Genomic DNA, 6,267 nt, shown 5'->3' with positions numbered 1-6,267 from the left:
ACAGGAAAGAAAGCATACGAACTCATACAGAGATTTGTACATCTAGTTCAAGTCTCACTGAACTATGTACACTATGAACAAGGTACATTATTCATAGTATCTTTAATTGTAATAGCCCCAAATTAGGAGCAATCCAAATCATCAACAGGGAATAAATAAACTTTTGTATATGCATATAATGAAGTACTATTCAATGATAATAACTAGTGAATTTAAAAAGAAATGAAATGAACTATTGACACATTCAACAGCATGTCGACATGGACAAATCTCAAAAGAATTATGCCAAGTGAAAAAAATCCATACAAAAAGAGCATACATTACATGATTTTTGTTTCAAAGATGGTCCTTAATGTTCCTTACATTTTTATATCAAAATATTAAATAAATATAATAAAAGATGTTAATAATCCCTTTTACATAAAGCCCTCTTTCATCAGCAGCTGTTTCTCTGTTACTCACACTTTGTTAACCATTACTCCTTGGGTGGTAATAGTACTGATAGCTTTTCCAATGCTAGTGTATTAATATTCCAAAACCATCATTACTCATTGACCAACACTAGCAACAGCCAACTCTCAGTTTTGACAGTGGATTTCCCAGAAACCTTGCACTTTCCTGCTACTTGCATGTGGGTCACTTCACTATTCATTAGCACCTGCAATCAAGGGTGTTCAGTCAAAAGAGTAGGTAAAACTCAAACCCATCCAACATTCTGCTGAGAATCATAAAATCAAAATTGAAAGTAATCTCCAATGTTATCTTTTCCAATTCCCACCCAGTGCTGGAATCTTCTCTGGCCTATCCCGGACAGATATTCACCCAAGCCAGATCTTGTCTGAACATTTTGAATAATAACAGACCCAATGTCCAGTTACCCCAATAATAAATGTTGTAGCCCCTGGTTTAACTCTTTTTCTGTGTTAGTAATGCAAGGAGTAATTGGAAACAATATTTAACTTTGGTTAGGGAGTAGTAACATGTTTTTTATTTATTACACACATACACACACAAAATATTTCTCAAGCAAAAAGAATTCTTTCAAAGTATTATAATTACCTCACCCCCAATATTCCCTATGAGTCAGGGAGAATGGGTAAGAGAGAGTGAGGCTGGGAGGGAAGAAAATGTTAAAGAATGAATTCATTCATTCTATGGACTGAATTGTGTCTCCTCCTGCCTCTGCCATTAATATATTAAAGTTCCAACCCCCTAAAGGGACTGCAGCCAGCCAGGCTCCTCTGTCCATGGCATTCTCCAGGCAAGAATACTGGAGTGAGTCACTGTGCCCTCATCCAGGGGATCTTCCCAATCCAGGGATTGAACCCACATCTCATGTCTCCTGCACTGGCAGTGGATTCTTTACCACTAGTGCCACCTGGGAAACCCTTTGGGGAGGTAACTAAGGTCAAATGAGATCTTAAGAGAGGGTTCCTAATCCAATACAATTAATGACCTTACAAGAAGAAGAAAAAAGAGATGTCTCGCTCTATCATGTAAGGACACAGCAAGAAGACAGCCATCTGCAAACAAGAAAGAGAGCCCCTACCAGAACCTGACTGGGTTGGCACCCTGATCTCAGACTTCCAGCCTCAAGAAATACAAGAAAATAAGTTTCTATCGTTAAAGCCACCCATTCTATGATATGTTGTGCAATGGCCCTACCTGACTAATACAGTTAGTCTAAGGAAGATTTTTTTGAAGTGTATCAAGGAATTTAGGAGCTCAAAATACTTTCTGGCACATCTCCAGTCAATTTAAAATATATTACAGGTTCATTTTCGTCCAGACCACTTATTTAGTTTTAACTTCTTGATTTTTTTTTCCAAAGAGAAAATGAAGATGTAAAAGAGAAGTAAATCTGTTGAGAGGGAGACTGAATGCCTGGATTCTAGACACAGACTTGCCAATATCATTTGACATAAACCGTGCTTGTTTTCTCTTCTATGATATGAAGGGTTAAAATTTTAGAAGATCCCCAAACTTCCCTCCATCTATTTAGACTCCTTAAATCTTTAAGTCTAAAAGTGCCTTGTAAAGTTGTAGGGAAAGGAACAGATCTATAGTCAGTTTGGCTAAATCTCTAAAGAACTTTGAAACTATTTAAGAGGAAGTGATTTCTTGTTAACAAAGAGCATTACAGACCTCTCCACCAGGAAGCTGAATTTTTCCTATTAAGGATTAAAATATCCTTATTGGGGGCTCACGTATAAAAGGAAAAATTATAGCTGAGGCATCCAACATGTAGTCTGTACATCCCCCTTCTTTCTAAAATGATTCATTCATCCAACATACCCTGGGGACTGAGATGCAAAGTCTTGTATCACCCCAGAGTACCAAGCAGTGGTGAGCACTCTTAGTTTTTCTAATGAACTCCATAAACATTAATTACTGTAGGTCTGCAAATTTTGATAGGCAATATAACCTCTCCATTTAATACAATAAAACATATAAACGGAAAGGGAACGAAGTCCTATATTCCAGGAATTTTAATATAGGAAGACACTTCAGAGACTCTCTTCCCTGAAGCCTCTTCAGATGGCCTTGGGGACAATCAGCTGTCCCCTTGCTAGAGCTTCCACAGTATTTGACTCTCTTCCCTGTGACTGCATCTTGTTATCGTGTGATGTTCATTTAAATGTCTAGATGTTAAGGGGTATCATGCAGAGAAACCAAGCCGTATTCATCTAATTCCTGGGAACTTGTACCACATTTGATATACAGCTGGTGCTCAAAGCTGTGTTTTGTAGTTTGAGATGAACTAACCTGGTTGAACGGGATGAGGAGGCTGAGATTGTAGCTACTTGTCCTGGGTCTCACAGACAGGGGTGGCAAAGCAGGGCTAGGTCCTAAATCTCAGGCTCATAGTTCAGTGTTCTTGCCTTCAATGGCTTGCAGCGAAAGAATAGGTACCTCACTTAAACACCACCTCTGTGTTAACCTAAGAGTAATCAGAAAGTCTATCAGTATAAATAATGCTGGGAAAGACTGAGGGCAAGAGGAAAGTGGGCAACAGTGAATGAGATGGTGGCATGGCATCACCAGCTCAAAGGACATGAGTTTGAGCAAGCTCTGGGAGACAGTGAAAGACAGGAAGCCTGTCACGCTGCAGTTCATGGGGTCGAAAGGAGTCAGACACAACTTAGTGACTGAACAACAAAGCAGTATAAAGGAAAAGACAAAATTTAAAACAAGAAGAGACAGTATTAAAAAAAAGACAAAGAAACTGCTTTCAATAGATATTTCACCAAAGGAAAGACACAAAATGTTAACAAGCACATGAAAAGTTGTTCTACATCACTAGTCATTGTAGAAATGCAAATCAAAACCACACTGATGTACCACTTCATACTCATTAGGATGGCTATAATCACAATGACAGAAAATAAGGTTATAATTTTTAAAAAAAGACAGGCAATAACAAATGTTGACTAGGATTTGGAGAAACTGGAACCTTCATCCATTGTTAGTGGGAATATAAAATGGGCTTCCCTGGTGACTCAGATAGTAAAGAATCTGCCTACAAAGTGGGAGAGCTGGATTCAGTCCCTCGACTGGAAAGATCCCCTTGAGAAAGCCCATGCCAGAGGAGCCCGGCGGGCTGCAGTCCATGGGGGTTGCAAAGAGTCAGACACGACTGAGCAACCAAACAGCCACAATAAGACTACCACTTTGGAAACCAGTCTGGCAGCCCCTCAAATAGTTTACATAGAGTTACCATGTGAGCCAGAAACTCTCCTTAAAAGATATACCCAAGAGAAGAGAAAACATGTGATCATACCAAGCTTGTACATCAATGTTCATAGCAGCGTTATTCATAATAATAATAGTTAAAATTACCCAAATGTCCATCAGCTGATGACTGGTAAACAAAAATTGGTACATCCATGCAACAGAATATTATTTGGTGATAAAAAAGGTAGTATGACTTACAGATACATGCTAAATCATGATGTACCTTAAAAACACTATGTAAGGGAAAAGATCCATACACAAAAGGCCACATATGTATGGTTCTATTTGTATGAAATGTCTAGAACAAGCAAGTCAATAGAGACAGAAAGTAAATTTGTGGTCGTCAGGGGCCTGGATAAGGATAAAACGGGTAGTGACTGCTAAGAGTATGTGTTTTCTTTTAGGGGTAATGAAATATTACAGAACTAAATAGTTGTTTTGGTTGTACAACTTTGTGAATACAATAACAATCACTGAATTGTACACTTTAAAACCATGAATTTTATGGTATGTGAATTAAACCACAATGAAAAAATATGAAAAGAAAAAAAAACACAAACTACATAAAATGGCAAACTTGTGCAAAGTAATCTTTATAAAATAGTGCTTAATGGTGCTATATATAACCTAATACAAAGCAAAATGAAATATTACTGCCCACTGAGTCTTATGAAGGAGACGGAAGGAAACCAGTGTTTATTTAGAGCCTACCTAGACCAGATACCACCACACCAAGTGTACTTCCTATTTTCATATTAATCTTTTGAGGAAAATATTACTCACTATACAGAACAGGAAACCAAGGCTCAGAGAATTTAAGTAATTTCCCCAAGATTATACAGTAGTATAGACCAGACCAGGGAATCCTGTTCAGAAGTATATAATTCCACAGCAAGTATTTTTCACACTGTAGCACAAAATTCCTTAAAATTTTATTTTCATAAAATTCATATTTGCAAGTTCCTTCAGAAGTTGTGAAGTAAACTAGAACACAGTTATCTTCAAAAGCCTATGCAAATAAGCCCAATGCATCCCCTGATTTGCCCCACCTGACGTCTTGACCAGGGGCTTCCCGGTGGCTCAGTGGTAAAGAACCTGCCTGCCAGTGCAGGAGACGTAAGGGACACAGGTTCAGTCCCTGGGTCAGGAAAAGCTCCTGGAGGAGGACATGGAAACCCATTCCAGTATCCTTGCCTGGAGAATCCCATGGACAGAGGAATCTGGTGGACTAAGATCATAGGGACACAAAGACTTGGGCACAACTGAAGCAACTGAGCACACACATCCTGACCGCCTTCGGCGTGCCTGCCAAATGTGGGGACAGCAGTCCCTCCCAGAGCCCTTCCTATAGCCAGGGGATCCTGTACCCCTATGGGACGTCTAGGTCATCACTACAGTTCCCAAACACCCAACTGTACTTTGCATTCCGTGGAGTCAAGGCATGACCGTGGTGACTGAGTAAACAAACATTTTTCTTCCCCTTATTAAAATTCTTATAATTGTTGGAGGTGTAAGCTGAGGACACAGTAAAATAACCACTTTACCATTCCATGACCAGGGGCACCCAAAAAAAACTCCTTTGCAGGAGAGTGCAGCTGTGGACAGACTTGATAGATATAAAGTTATTCCCCAACCCATCTGTAGAGGATCATAGACTGACGGCAATGGGCATCTTCCCCATAGATGATAGGCATTAATTCTATAATTCTCGTGGGATGAAGCCGTGTAGCTAGGTTGAAAGTCAAAGGGGCAGATGTCACTTCTGGCCCAGGTGTAATTGCTGACCTCATGTGCAACTCCTTTTTGCTGCATCATGGCCAACAACTGCTGAGATAATAGCTGCTCCATAAGACACACAAGGAACTGTGGGGCCCAACTTGCAGTAGACCCACCTGGGTATTTTGTGTCACTAAAATTTTGAAGTTGTTTTTGTTTCCCCAGTGTGATCTAGCCTCTCCTGACTGATCCAAGTCTCTAAAGTCAAGATTATATGCAAAAATAGAAGTACAATGTAACTGGAACAGGCTTGACCATGACAAACTGGAGGAGAGAATCAGAAAGATAGTTTGGGGTCAGGTAATCCAAAGCTTTGAAACCTAGTCTAGCGTAGAAGGTCTACTGAAGGGGGAAAGTACTACAGGAGGGAAAAATTGTTCCTTGAAGCCCAGAGAAGCTATTGGCAGAAAGGAATCTAAAAGCTGAGAAATGCACAGTCAATAGGAGATACCAAGGAATGGATGATGTCCCCACTTTGAGATGCAAAAAGGGCTGAAGTAGATAACTGAGGTCAGCATAGAAGGGCCAGTAGACAGGAGATACCAAAAGTCAACCCAAGAAGCATAGAAGCCCGTGGCTGTCATGGGAGCTGTATTAATTTTCAATGCCACCATGTCAAGTTATCTCAAAATTAATGGCTTAAAACAACACAGATTTATTATCCTGCAGACCTTATATGAGAAGTCTGACCTGAACCCCACTGTCTAAAACCAAGGCATCAGCAGGTTCTTTCTGAGGAATGGATGATCCATTTCC

Source organism: Oryx dammah, unplaced genomic scaffold, assembly GCF_014754425.2.
Source record: "Oryx dammah isolate SB20612 unplaced genomic scaffold, SCBI_Odam_1.1 HiC_scaffold_2, whole genome shotgun sequence".
In the NCBI taxonomy this organism is placed as follows: Eukaryota; Metazoa; Chordata; class Mammalia; order Artiodactyla; family Bovidae; genus Oryx; species Oryx dammah.
Note: the sequence above shows the minus strand (reverse complement) of the source record.